This window comes from Peromyscus leucopus, chromosome 22 (genome assembly GCF_004664715.2).
Source record: "Peromyscus leucopus breed LL Stock chromosome 22, UCI_PerLeu_2.1, whole genome shotgun sequence".
NCBI classification, from domain to species: domain Eukaryota; kingdom Metazoa; phylum Chordata; class Mammalia; order Rodentia; family Cricetidae; genus Peromyscus; species Peromyscus leucopus.
In genome coordinates this window covers 5,912,987-5,928,838 of record NC_051081.1, presented here as the reverse complement: position 1 = coordinate 5,928,838, position 15,852 = coordinate 5,912,987, and the positions used below count along the sequence as shown (strand labels likewise).

General features: G+C 41.2%; 1 pseudogene; it reads left to right on the top strand.

The window, feature by feature from the left end:
• The window catches only part of LOC114684911, a 278,504-nt pseudogene that overhangs the window by 225,339 nt on the left and 37,313 nt on the right, over positions 1-15,852 (top strand).

Below are 15,852 nucleotides of genomic sequence, written 5' to 3'. Positions count from 1 at the left end.
GAAAGCAGGCTGAGCAAGCCAATAATTAGCACCCCTTCATGGCATCTGCATCAGCTCCTGCCTCACAGTTCCTGCCCCACTAGGTTTCTGTCCTTACTTCCTTTAATGATGAACAGAAATAAAGGTTTTCCTCCCCAGCTTGCTTTTTGGTCATGATGTTTCACTGCTGAAATGCTAAGACATTCTGTCTCAAAACATTCAATAAAAGGGAATGTGGACAGATGGCTCAGAAATTAAAAACACTGGCTATTCTTCCAGTAGACACTGTTTCAATTCCCAGAACCAACATGGAAATTCACAACTGTCTGTAAGTCCTGTTCCATGATATCCAACATCCTCACACAAACATATATATAAAAAAAGCATATATGCATGTAAAATAAAAATGAATTAATTATAAAAAAGAATATATCACATTATGGAACTTTCCCTAACAATCTGAACTCATCTCTACTCAACTAAATCTTTTGTTATCTTTATTTACATCAAGAGAACTGTGTTAACAATTGCAATAAGAAGCAATGTTCAGAGTCCATTCAAAGAGGAGTAGAAATCCATTCAATCCTTCAATGACCAAATATCATGGAATTTCATCACCTCCAAGTGATAGAAGACAGAAAGAGTAATGGCACATCTTTATTGGGGATTTGACTCAATTGTACTGCTACTGTTTGGTACCCAAGTTTTGTTCCTAGCATCCACATCAGACAGCTCAAAACCACTTACAAAGCCTTGTCCTGGATATCTGTTACACTTCTGGCTTCTCTGGGCACCAGGTATGCAAAAGGTGTGTGTGTGTGTGTGTGTGTGTGTGTGTGTGTGTGTGTGTGTGTGTGTGACTCCATATTTTAAAAATAGCTTTCTTTGTATATGTTACATTTTTGTTTTCTAAAATCAAAATAAATTTAATTTAGGTGTATTGTCAGAACATGGTCCTAGAAAGGAGTCATTTGAGGGGAATTCTGAATGTTTTTCTTAACACTGCAATAAAGCAGGACAATAATCTTGTAACCTCAGATTCTTCAAACCATGGGATTGTTCTTGGAATATGGGTTTATGTTCCTCCCAGGTATAGCAGAGAAGTGAGTTGACTTCAGATTACTTCGTATTGATGCTGCTGTTATTCAATTGAATGTGTGAACTATCCTTTGGATGACTGTATGGGAAAACATGTTTTTGTCCCATACAATGTATACAGCTTGAACTCATGAGAACTCCACTCATGTGTCCTTTCCTAACCCACAAAGTATAAATTGTCTGAGGCACTGAATAAAGTTGGCTATTGTATGATACTTTAGTCCTCCTCATTTATTGACTCTATTCTGCCAGGGGCCATTACCCCCAGAGTGGTGAAAAGTAGCACTTGAACAGAAACTGGAAGTCAGCTACAAGTTAAGAGATTGATGACCCTCAGAGAAGGAGGTGAGTGAGAATGATGGTACAGAAACAAGAGAAGGCTTTGGCTTGTGTTGAGCTACTTCGTTTTTTTTTTTTAAAGTAAGGAGGAGTACTGTATTAAAATTACAAATATTATATTCCTTGTAAATTGATTATTATTATAACTCCTGATTTCCAGAATAAGAAAATTTAGATGAAGTATGGGACAGAGCCCAAAACTATTGAAAGGGCATATAAACAAGGAAACATTCCTTGTTCAATTTTAAGTCCTTTGGTTATTAACAAAGTTGTTATCACACTAACTAAGGAAGATAATGAGGATATTAATCATGAAGAGTGATAGCAAATTCCTTGAATGAATATAAACTTTATGATCCAACTTTAAAATTGGTAAAAGAGGCAAAAAGGTGATTTGCCTTGTTCAGGCAAAATCAAAAGTTAAAATAGCATCACCTATATGTATACTGAGAACAGCTCATTCAGGTCTCTCACCATATCCTCCTTTACATACATATCTTCCATTTTCCAAAAATGACCCTGAGGCATTGGGTAAGTAATTTACTAATAAATCTAATCTTGAATTGTCTCCACTTTTATGAAGACTTAGGAGAGCCTATGAAAATGTTGACTTAATTTATAAATTCCTTCTGGGCTTCATGAGGTATGATTGACATTTCTAGTGCAACTTCAGTGAAATCAAAATGTTTCACAGCTAATTATGCACTAATCAATCCATTTAAAACACTAGGAGAGATGGCATTGGACTGACCTCACATATTATCTTGAGAGACAAAAAATAACTACAACAATTTGAATCCAGACCAAAAAGGCATTTGTATATCCTGTGGATCCTTTGTTTCCTTCAGAAGTACTTATTTACTACACTAAATTGTCACCTACAGATATTTTCACAAGTATAAATCTTTGGAATGGATTTATTACAACGTAAGAAGTAGAAAATGCTACCAGCTTTCCCTACTCTTCTTGTACAATTAGTAAATCAGGGCAGCACCTGTTACCCACAAGTATATGGATTTGATTGTTGCTGTATTATATTATCCTTAGCTACCAATCAGTATTTAAGTGTGTTAAAGAACTGTATGAACTTTTATATCACTTACAGATTACTATGGCAAGATAGGGGGGTTTCTCATATGACCTGAATTTGTGATTACAAAAATTGTCCAATCTTTTCCCATTCCACAGGCAGAAACGTTTTCTATCGATGGCTCATTCAATGACTGGGACGGATTCATAGTCCAGATAACACCCAACAACCTCCCCTCCCTTGGGTTCCATATACTGGACCACTAACTCTGGCAGAAGAGTTCTGCTTTACTGGAGGCCATGCTAGTAACCCCCTTTCCGGGGCTTCATATTCCAGCCAACAATTTTGGCAGAAAACTTATGCTCTATTGGAGTTCATACATTACTAGGAACCCCAGAGGCAACATAGGCACCCAAAACCCCAGATGTCATGCAAGATAGAAAAACCTCAGTGGAGACACCCCACTGGACCTGAAGACTTGCTGGTCACCAGAACCACAGTCTACTCAGGCCAGGAGACCAGAGAGGAAACAGAAATTGAAGGGAAAACATCCAAAAAAATACCCATCTAATCAAATCAGAAATCAACACCTAAACTGATAATAACTACAAACCCATATGACTAGAGGCAGCTTAACAAAATTAAAAATAGTCAGGGTAATATGGTACCACCAAAGTCCAGCTATCCTACCACAGCAAGCTCTGGATATTCCAATACAACTGAAGCACAAGAAAATGACCTTAAATACAATCTTCAGAAGATGATAGAGACTCTTAAAGAAGATATTAATACATCCCTTGAAGAAATCCAGGAAAATGCAAACAGGTGATGAAAATGAATAAAACTTGAAATAAGACTTGAAAATGGAAATAGAATTAAAGAAAACACAAACTGAGGGAATCCTGGAGATGGAAAATCTAGGTAAGTAGATGTAACTACTGACATAATCATCACCAACAGAATACAAGAGGTAGAAGAGAGAATCTCAGACATAGAAGATATTGATATATCAGCCCAAAGAAAATGTTAAATCTAAAACATTCTTAACACAAAACATCCAGGAAATCTAGAATACTATGAAAAGACCAAACCTAAAAAAAATAGGAATAGACATAGGAGAAGAATCCCAGCTCAAAGGTCCAGAAAATATTTTTAACAAAATCATAGAAGAAAATTTCCCTTACCTAAAGGAAAAGATGCTATAGATGTACAGGAAGCTTACAGAACACCAAATAGATTGAACGAGAAAAGGAAGTCCCCCGCCATGTCATAATCAAAACACTAAAGGTACAGAACAAGGAAAAAATATTAAAGGCTTTGAGAGAAAAAGGCCAACTAACACATAAAGTCAGGCCTATTAGAATTGCACCTGATTTCTCAATAGAGACCCTAAGAGCCAAAAGGGCCTGGAAAGATGTTTGCAGTCCCTAAGAGATCATAGATGCCAGCCCAGACTACTATGCCCAGCAAAACTTTCAATCACCATAGATGGATAACACAAGATATTCCATGAAAAAAAAAATTTAAACAATATCCATCCACAAATCCAGCCCTATAGAAGATACTAGAATTGAAACTCCAACACAAGGTTAACTACATCAGAGAAAACACAGGACATAAATGATTTCACACCATTAAAACCAAAATAAAGGAAACACACCACCACCACCACCACCACCACCACCACCAGCAACATCAGAATAACAGGAATTAACAATTACTGGTCATTCATATTTCTCAGTATCAATGGACTCAATTCCCCAATAAAAAGACACAAGGTAACAGAATGGATGTGAAAAGAGGATCCATCATTTTGCTGCATACAAGAAACACACATTACCATGAAAGATAGACATTACCTCAGAGTAAGGGGTTGGAGAACATTTTCCAAACAAATGCACCCAAATAGCAAGCTAGTGTAGCCATAATAATATCTAATAATAAAGACTTTCAGCCAAAATTAATCAAAATAGATTGGGAACACTTAATATTCATCAAATGAAAAAATCCACTAAGAAGGCATCTCAATTCTCAACATCTATGTCCCAAATGCAAGGGGATCCACATTTGTAAAAGAAACATTACTAAAGAGTAAATCATTTATTGAACACCACACATTAACAGTAGAAGACTTCACTAACCCACTCTCACCAGTAGACAGGTGGTCTAGACAGATACTAAACAGAAAAATTACAGAACAAACAGACATTATGACTCAAATGGACCTAACAAATATCCACAGCACATTTCACCAAAACACAAAAGAATGTACCTTCTTAGTACCTCATGGAACATTCTCCAAAACTGACTATATATGTAACCAATAGTACTCAACATAGTTTAAATCCCTGTTTTTTGGTTACAGAGTATTACATACAATGCTTTAACTCTTCTAATACTGTTTATTATGTTTACTCATGTATCAAATGACAAATAGCTTTATCTACAACATCTCAAATGAAAGCCACTGTGGATATCCTGATTTTAAAAAATAAAAAAGGAGGAGCTGGTGGAACAGAGTCTAATCATGGAGTCATTTAAGGAGAATTCTGAGTGCTTGTGCAAACATTCCAAGAAAACAAAACAAGACTGTTGTGACCTCAGTTTCTTCAAAACATGAAATTGTTCTTGGAATGGGTTTTTGTGCTCCTCTAAAGTGTAGCATACAGAAGTGAGTTTACTTCAGATTACTTATAATTGCTTGCTGATATTCAATTAAATGTTTAAACTACCCATTTTATGGAGAAATGTGTTTTTTATGTCTGGTGTATCCTTGTGATTGTATGTAGCTTGAACACATGAGAACTTTGCTCATGTGACCTTTCTTGACCTTCAGGGTATATATATATATTTTTCCCCTCTCATTGGTAGTGAGCTTGACATTCTGTGAGGGGCATGTAGGGCTCTCTAAAAGTGAGAACAGTTCCCTCATTTCCTGTTCTGGAATAGGTAGGAAGGGTTTAAGCCAATTTATTGTCCCACATAATTGTTGTAGTTCCAAAAGGGAGTATCTGTCTTTTATATCTAATTTGAAGGACAACAGGTGGACATCCTTAGCAATAACAAAGGCCAAGAATGAAAATGGAGGTACTATTTGGATCTTATCTGTTGTCACAATTAACTTTAAGGAAGCCAAGTCTTGTATTATTGATTTAACAATTTGTTGTAAATAAGCTGAATCAGGGGATGCCAATAGCAAATTATCCATAATAATGTATTAACATAATATCCTTAGGAACATTAACTAGAGCTTGAGCAACATATAACTGACATATCGAGGGGCTGTTTTTCATTCCCTGTGGGAGGACTGTCCTTTGATATCTTTTTGCTGGTTTGTGCATGTTTGGCTCCCAGAGTGTAAAGGCAAAGTGACCCTTGTCTTGCTGTGGTAGGGGAATCTGGAAAAAGCAGTCCTTGATATCTAATATTGTGATATAATGGGAAGGAGGAATTGTGCTGGGTGTGGCAGGCCTGGTTGCACCAAGCCCACTTTTTCCATCTGGTCATTGACTACATGAAGGATTTGCAATAGATGATGCTTTCCTGACCTTTTTGGAATAACAAATATTAGAGTATTATGCCTGCTGGTAGATGGTTCTATATGTCCAATACATAATTATTCCTCCACCAGCTGTTTTAATATCGGTAAAATAGGCTCAATAATAGACCACTATTCCACTCATACATATTGGTTAGAAAGCCAATTAATTGGAATAGGATCTGATTGATTAAGTAGCACTGGACTTTGAGAGGATAGTGGCCCATAGAACTGGGGGTTGTGCTTCAGGTCTTGGCCAGCAAGGTCTATTTTTTCATGGACAACAGTATCATCAAAGAAGTACCTACCATCTGTTGTAAGGACAGCCCTCATATCCTCCAAGATATCTCTGACCCACAAGTTTCTAGGCACAGTAGAGATGATAGGGTGAATGGCTCCTCAATTGCCAAGTTCCTTCCAATGGACTGGGTGGGTGGTTATCTTGGAATCTTTTTGAACCCCCAACTCTACTAATTGGGGGGCCAGGTTTAAATTTCCACTGTGGGAAATGGAGTGCTTTTGCCTCAGTTAAAATGGTGGCATCCAGGGGCCGGGGAAATGGCTTAGAGGTTAAGAGTACTGACTGCTCTTCTAGAGGTCCTGAGTTCAATTCCCAGCAACCACATGGTGGCTCACAACCACCTGTAATAAGGTCTGGTGCCCTCTTCTGGTTATACATGCTGTATACATAATAAATAAATAAATCTTTAAAAAAAATGGTGGCATCCACACTCATATCCACCAACCCTTTAAAAGGCTGCCCATCCAAGATGGTTATGATAGGTGAGTGAGGGAAGATGGGCAGTGTCCAAAAGATCTTTGGGTTTTCAGAGCCTCCTCCTATTTGTGGGGCTGAGTAGCACCCACCTGAGTTCAAGGGAATCTTGGTCTCCTCTGATTGGGAGTGGCAGTCCTTGGCCCAATAGAATCCTTTATTATATTTTGGACATATAGTCTTAGGCTTAGCCTAGGGGCAGTCCCTCCTAAGATGACAAGGTCTGCCTCATCCCCAGCATGTTCAATCAGAGGGGCAACTTGTGTTTCTTCCCCATTCTGTTTATCAACAAGGAGGGTATTAAGGGAGGCTGCGAGGGCAGCAATTGGGCTGCTGTTTGGATCAAGATCTCTAGCTATTACCCATCTATGAATGTCCTCATTGCAAGATGACAGCTACTGCATTGCAGGTGGGAGCATTAAGCCCTTCCCATGTCAATTGTTTAATCAGCATCTCCTGAGTAGGGCCAGGATCCACCCTCTGCTCCACTGCTTCATTAACCTGCACAAGGAAGTCAGTAAACAACTCCCCTGGTTGCTGGATGAGGTTTCAAAAGTACACAGATGGGTCATGAGAAGTGCAAGACTTAAGTGCCTTGAAGGCCAATTCTGAGACCTATTGGAAATAAGCATGTTGTCCAATTTGAGCTTGTGTGACAGAGTTAACATATGATACTTGGCCCATGAGCTTCTCAAGAGAAACACAATGTTGTACTATATATTAAAACAAGCCTGAGCCTCAGCCTGGCCATCATAGGCAGCACACCAGTTAAGGAAGACCACAGGCTCCAAAACAGCCTTCATTAAATGGTGTCAGTCATAATAAGTGTGTAAATGTATTGCCCATTACCGTAGGATTTGCTCAAAATACAGCGAGTCATGACCCAATTCATTAGCAGCCTTATGGACCAAAGACAGGTCTGTATGAGGGGTAGGTATCCCTGGCTGGTTGGCCACATTGGGGCCCACATTAACTGGAAATGCCATGGTGGGCACTTGTGGTACCATAGGTGGAATAGGCTGAGAGGTAGCAGCTGATTCAGCAGGCAAACATCGAGGTAAATCATTCCATGGATACTGCAGTGGGGGGTGGCAGCCAATCAAAGTATGGGGGAGCAGAGAGAGGGACTGCTGGTGTAGGCTTGGGTGCTGCTGAAGTCATTTCCTCCCTCTTTCCATCATTTTCCTTTACTTCACACCTATTCTCATCCATCTCCTTGTCAGCAGAGGTGGAGGAAATACCAGTCATGGATGGAATGAAGGTGATGGAGCAGTTGGTGTTACATTGTTGTTGTTGTTGTTGTTTTGGTTTTTCGAGACAGGGTTTCTCTGTGTAGCTTTGTGCCTTTCCTGGAACTCACTTGGTAGCCCAGGCTGGCCTCAAACTCACAGAGATCCACCTGCCTCTACCTCCCGAGTGCTGGGATTAAAGACGTGCGCCACGACCGCCCGACCTGGTGTTACATTGTTCCTGGCAGTGCTTATTTCCAAAGATCCTCTGTCTTTATTGTGGGCCTTAATGATCTCCTCAGTAGAGGAGGACTTCAGGCCAGCAATTACAGCCAATAAAATGGGCATAAAAAGCAACTGGAGGGTTACTCCCAAGGCCACTTCCCTTTTTCTGGCCAGGAACAGAACTCTTATCCAAAGATCAGGTTCCCATATGTTCTCTGAAGAGATCCATGGAGCAAGCACCACAGCCTCCATCCAAAACCTTTCTAGTTTGATGTTGTAGCCCAGAGCCCCTGGCTGTTTAGGAGGGACTTGAGAGCTCCAATAGGGGCCACTTTACAGTGAGGCAGGAAATTTCCCACAGCAGTAGAAGGTGTGATAGACAGCAGAGACCATGGCTCTATTTCCTGATGGTCCAACCCTTATATGGAAACACCCAGCTAGCCTGAACAAAAGTATGTACCACCTACCATACAGACAGACTCACAAACAAGACAAACTACAAGAAGAAAGGGGGGGGACATCCCAGTGCTTACCTGCCAAAGGGACTGAATGTACACAATATAGGACCTACTTACTCACTGAGGTACACCGCTCAAGGGGGTGCTCAACCAGTGCTGCATATGAGGAAAGGGAGACAAACAAGTCCCTCTTTGGGCACCAGTTGTGGCAGGGTCCTGTGCTGTTCCCTTTGCGGGAGGGGGCGATTAGATGTAGAGTCAACAACACAGACTCTGGGAGGACAATGAAACTATAAGCTCAGTTTATTCAGGAAGAGGCAAGCCTTATACCCTCCACCATGCCCTAGGGGAAGGTCCAATGAATACGCATCTGCTAGTGTACATGGCTGCCTCTCATTGGTCTACGTCATCTCAAATCATGTCTCAGCTGCTGTTGCTAAGGCCCTTAGGCAGACCCAGGTTGGCTCTTAGGGAATATCTTATTACAGGTTTGGGCCAGCTGGCCTCAGGCCTGTTAGGGCAGAGTCATCCCACAGCCAACAAACCAACAAAAGGCAAACAAACAAAAACAAAATACTTCATGACAAGGGATTATATGTGTGTATTTTGAGGCAGAATCTCTCTCAATTGTCTGGGCTGCCCTTGAACTCACACTACAGCTCTCAATCTACTGATTCTCTTGCCTCAGCCTCCTAAATATCTGGATCATAGGCGCACCACCAAGTGAGGAAGCTAGGACAGAGAGAGGATTAATTACCTGTTCAGAGACACACAGCTAGTGGCAGAGCTGCATGGCAGGACCAGAATGTTCCTGGGTTCAGGTGGGAATTGAAAACCTCCCTGAGGTAGAATGCCATAAGCTCAGCTTGGTTGGGTGGGACCAGCTGCACAGCCCTAACTTCTTGGGGAGTCTAAGTGTCCCTAGAGCCTCATTTGGGTTGGGCAACAGGTGCAGCATGAGGTACTATTAATGAAGAGCAAGAGGCACATGACCAAGGCCCAGGTGGCCATGGCCAAACGGCAGTCTGGGGTTTTTGTACAGAGGCCCAGAGCTGTGCCCAAGAGACCCAGGAAAATAAGGACAAAAAGGAGGGTTCCCTCCTTTTATTGTCAAGAACTGAAGAGCCTCCGAGCTGGCAAGGTCTTGTGAAAGCAGCCTATTTCTCACATGGGAAACTGAGACATAGAGAAGTAAGAGAGTTTCAGCTAGAGCCACTCTGTTTGTTGATGCTCCAACTGGTCATTGTAACTGTGGTAAAAAGTGTGGCACTTTGTAGCTAGAGTTTCTGCTTGCCACAGTCAGGACAAATCTTGTCACCCCCAGTCCACACCGCTCAGACCCAACAAGTAAACACAGAGACTTATATTGCATACAAACTGTATGGCGTGGCAGGCTTCTTGCTAACTGTTCTTACAGCTTAATTAGTCATTTCATAATCTATACTTGCACGTGGCTGTGGCTTACCGTGTTTCACATGCTGCTGTCATGGTGCAGCTGGCAGTGTCTCTCTGCCTCAGCCTTCTGCTTCCGAATTCTCCTCTCTCCTTGTCCACCTACTTCCTGCTGCCACTGCCAATGAGTTTTTATTTATTGACCAATCAGAGCAATTTGACATACAGACCATCCCACAGCAGCACTTCTATTGCTCTCTCTCTAATTATCCCCACTTGAAGTAACAGGAGTAAAGGTAAATCCAGGCACACAAGGTCACATAGCCACTAAATGGATCGTAAGCCAGGATTTGAACCCAAATCTCCCACCTGTGACTTTTAAAAGATTTTTAAATTATATGTATTTCTTCAGCTAGAGGTTGTGATATGCATGTGTGGAAAGTCAGAGGATGACTTGCCTGCATCTGTTTTCTCTGTAAACAACATGAGTCCCAGGAATTGAACTCAAGTAGAGAGGCTTGGCCCCAAGTGCCTTAACCCCTTGAGCAACTCATTGTCCCCTAATTGTATCTTTTTGTGGGCTCTTTGTGTGCATGTGCATGTGTGGAGGTCACAGGTCAACCTTGGGCATCCCATAAGACTGAAAACCAAGTAGGGTTGCTGGGTAACTAGGCAGGGGCAGCCTGTTTGAGACTCTAACATTCCCTCAGATTGGCCAACAGAGACCCTAATTGCAGGCGAGGCTGGGTGTTTTCCTATGAAGGACTAAAAAGACAAATTATTTGCTTACCTGTAGATCACACAGTGTCTAGTTTCTGTTTGCTGTGAGCAAACAGGGCCATGTGCCAATATAACATTATGGATAAACATCAAATGCTATTTAGAATCACTTCAAGGGTCACAAAATAAATCTTCCCTTGGATTATTTCATTCTCAAACATTTAAAAGTAAGAGGAATGTCTTCATCCTCTGGGGTAAACAATACAAGTTCTTTGTTAGCTCATCCACTGTCCTCAATCTGTGACCCTGTAACAAGCTGTCCAGTGAAGGTTCCTGGTCCATGTTTGGCTCTTGGTGGCTGCTCATGGAATCCAGGTCACCTGTAGATTACAGACCTGTCCAGAGAAGTCTTCATGCTGCTGGAGGCCCTGAAGGCACAGCAGGCTGCCCTGGACAACTCTGAGGAGAAGCATGTGCTGAGTGGCCAAGTGACAGTGTCACTACAGAGGATAGTTCTGTGCATGTGAGTGTGGGTGATAGGAGCCAGAGATAGAGAAGACAGGATACAGACAGTGACAGTAGGATCCAGGCCAGAAAAGGCCCCTCAGTCAGTAGTGACCTGTCTCAGGCGTCAGTGACCACTGACCATGATGTTTTGACTCAGGTTCAGAGGTGTGGTGTGGGTGTGTCTTGCTGTAGATGAGTCACATCTCTCCTACCCTCCACTTCCCTTTCCATTCACCTCCTCCTTTTTCCTTGCCTTCTTCTCATTCCCTCCTCATCCTTCTTTTTAAGAAAGGACTTCTGTGGCCAGACTGACCTCAAACTGATGGTGCAGACAAGGATGATCTTCAACCTCTGATCCCTTTGACTTCTCCTCCCCTGTTCTCATAGGAAAAGTCCTGGGAGAATGGTGCTGTAATGGTTTTTATATAGCAACCATCTCATGTATGCCATTCAGGTAAGCACCATATCTCCTAGTTCCATCATGATGCCCATTCTCATTCAATATTCCTCTTCACAATACCTCTGCCACTCCTACAAACCGAAGAGCCATTAAGACTTCTCTAAACACACACATGCCCTGCAGACACACACATCACACATGCTCTACACTCATAAATATAACTGTCATACTTAGATATATACTGCAAATATATACTCCCATATTTCTCAAAAAGTACAGTTAGAGTCAGGAAGTTGGACAAGCCAATGTGTGGCTTGCTGCCAACCCTACTGACCTAAGTTTGCTACCTACATGATGGAAGGAGAAAACCAATTCTCAAGTTCTCCCCGACTGCTGCCTGTGTACTGGGGCATGTGTGCACCTTACTGCAGATACATACACACACAAATAAAATGTAATAAACATACCTTTTTATCTTTATTAAGAAATTGTTATTCATTTTACATACCAACCACAGATCTCCTTCTCATCCTTCCTCCCACTCCTCCCAGTCTCTCCTGTAAACCATCCCATACCTCCTTCTCCAAAGAGTAAGGCCTCTCATGGAGAGTCAGCAAAACCTGGTACATTCTGTTGATGTTGGTCCAAGCCCCTCCCCCTGCATCAAGGCTGTGCAAGGTGTCCCACCATAGGTAGTGGGCTCCAAAAAGCCAGGTCATGCACCAGAGATGGATCCTGATCCTACTGCCAGGTGGCCCCTTAAGCAGATCAAACTACACAACTGTCTCACTTATGAAGAGGGCCTAGTCCAGTCCCATGGAGGCTCCACAGCTGTTGGTCTAAATGTCATGAGTTCCCACTACCTTGGTTCAGTTGTCTTCATAGGTTTCCCCATTATGATCTTGATGCCCCTTCCTCATAGAATCCCTGTTCCATCTCTTTCACTGGACTCTTGGAGCTCAGCCTGGTGCTTGGCTGTGGATCTCTGCATCTGCTTCCATCAGTTACTGGATGAAGGCTCTATGATGACAGTTAAGGTATTCACTGATCTGATTACTGGGGCCAGCCAACTCAGGCACCCTCTCCACTATTGCTAGTAGTCAAAGCTGGGGTCATCTTTGTGGATTTCTAGAAACTTCCCTAGCACCAGGTTTTTTCCTATCCCCATGATGTCTCCCTCTACCATGGTATCTCTTTCATTGTTCTCCGACTCCATCCCTTCCCTAGCATGACCATCCTGCTTGCTTATGTTCTTATCCCCCATCCCCTACCCTCCATTACCCCCATCCTCAGTTTACTCAAGAAGATCTCATCTATTTTCCCTTCCCAGTGTGATCAATGTGTCCATCTTAGGGTCCTCCTTGTTAGCTAGCTTCTTTGGAGCTGTGGGTTGTAGTCTGGTCATCCTTTGCTTTACATCTAGTATCCACTTATGAGTGAGTACATACCATGTTTGTTCTTCCGAGTCTGGGTTACCTCACTCACAAATGGTGCTGGCATAACTGGATGTCAACATGTAGAAGATTGAATATAGATTCATATCTATTACCATATGGAAAACTCAAGTCCAAGTGGATCAAAGACCTTAACATAAATCCAGTTACATGAAACCTGATAGAAGAGAAAGCAGGAAGTAGGAGACCACTTCCTAAATATAACATCAGTAGCACAGACACTGAGAGCAACAATTAATAAATGGGACCTCCTGAAGCTGAGAAGCTTTTATAAGGCAAAGGACACGGTCAATAAGACAAAATGACAACCTACAGAATGGGAAAAATCTTCACCATTCCCACATCTGACAGAGGGCTGATCTCCAAAATATATAAAGAATTCAAGAAACTAAACATTAAAATATCAAACAATCTAATTAAAAATGGGTTACAGTGCTGAACAAAGAATTCTCAACAGAAGAATGACTGAAAGACATTTATGGAATTGCTCAACATCCTTAATCATCAGGGAAATGCAAATCAAAATGACTCTCAGATACCATCTTACACCTGTCAGAATGGCTAAGATAAAAATCACTGATAACAGCTTATGTTGGAGAGGATGTGTAACAAGGGGATACCCCTCCACTGTTTGTAGGAGTGCAAACTTTTACAGCCACTTTGGAAATCAATATTGCAGTTTCCCAGAAAACTGGGAATCAATCTTCCTAAGGATCTAGCTATACCACTCTAGAGCATATACCCAAGGAATGCTAATCCCTTCTTAGAGGCAGCACTCCATGATGAGTAAGTATTAAAATGCATGTGCCTATGTGGGTCCATTCTCTTTCAAATAACACAGTATCACCTTTTCTATCTTATTTTTTACAGAGATCACTACTATAATCTGTATTTTCTTCTGTTTCTCAATGTCCCCCAGTCATTAAGAATTATATTCAAATTTTGACAAATGGTTATTTCTTTGTTTTTAGAGCAAGATGTCTGGTAGGTGTCTTAGTTTTGTTTTGTTTTGTTTTGTTTTGTTTTTTTATTGCTCTGATGAAACACCACAACCTCACATGAATTGGGAAGAAAACAGTTTATTTGGCTTGTACTTCCATATCACTCTTTATCATCAAAGGAATTCAGAACAGGAACTCACACAGGGCAAGAACCTGGAGGAAGAAGTTGATGCAGAGGCCATGGATGAGTGATGCTTACTTTATGGTTCTCCGTGGCTTGCCTAGCCTATTTTATATACAACCTAGGTCCACTGGCCTTTAGGTTGGACCCACTTACAATAAGCTGGGCCCTCCCCCATCAATCACTAATGAAGAAAATGCCTTACAGTCCAGTTTACAAACTGATCTTATAGAGGCATTTCCTCAATTGAGGTTTTCTCTTCTCAGATGATTTTAGCCTATATCAAGTTGAGAACAAACAGTCCAGCACATTATTAGACTTTCCTTGTACAGTGTCAGTGAGAATTGCTTTGAACACCAAGAACTGCCTGTGCCATCCAGTGCTGGGAATACAGTCATGCAGGTCAGCAAGGAGAAAAAGACAAATGAATGTGTGTCCTAATAGAGCCTAGTGTTTTGGTGGGAAGTTGCAAATGCATAGGGACCTCTGTAAGAATCAGAATGTATTGTGCACTTGGCAAGCTGGTATACCCACAGCAGAGAAAAAGTGTTTTGCAGGAAGGAGGTTCATAAGTCTAAATTTGTCTGTATTTGGTATTTTTATTGATTAGTTAGATAATCAACTTTAGGTGATCAAAACGTCCAGATAAATAATTTTGGGATGTCCAAAGTCTAGGACTATAAAGAATTTGGACAAACAAGTGAATTTCCATCTAGAAACCTAATTACTGCTGTTGCACTAGTTCAAATAGAACAAAAGTGCTGAAATAATTGGTGTGACTCTGAATAACTGGCTTGTTATTTTTCTGGCTGAAAAATATACATGTAGAGAGGAAAGGTTTGATTAATTCTTGGTGTACTCCAATAAAAGTTATTAGTTCTTTGAGCACATGGGACCATTAATCTTGATTTAATGCTTAATTAGGGTTTCTATTGCTGTGAAGAGACACTACACCATGACCATGGAAACTCTTTAAAAAAAAAAAAAAGATTTATTTATTATGTATACAGTGTTCTTTCTGCATGTATGCCTGCACACCATAAGATGGCACTACATCTCATTACAGATGGTTGTGTGCCACCATGTGGTTGCTGGGAATTGAACTCAGGACCTCTGGAAGAGCAGCCTATGCTCTTAACCTCTGAGCCATCTCTCCAGCCCAGACCATGGAAACTCTTATAAAGGAATACCTTTAATTGAGGCTGGCTTACAGTTTCAGGGGTTCAGTCAATTATCACTCATAGCATGGAGCATGATGGCATGCAGACAGACATGGTGCTGGCTACTTCATGATCCCAAGGCAACTGGAAGTAAACTGAGACATTAGGCATAACTTGAACATATATGAGACCTCAAAGCTCTCCTCTACAGTGAAATACTTCCTTCAACAATGTCATACCTACTCCAACAAAGCCACACATCATAATAACATCTTCCTATGTGATGGGGCCAATTACATTCAAACCAACATATTTTGCTCCCTAGTCCCTATAAGCTTGTAACAATATTATAGTGCAAAATGCATTTAGTCCAACTTCAAAAGTCCCCACAGTTTATCACAGTCTCAACAATGTAATAAAGTTCCA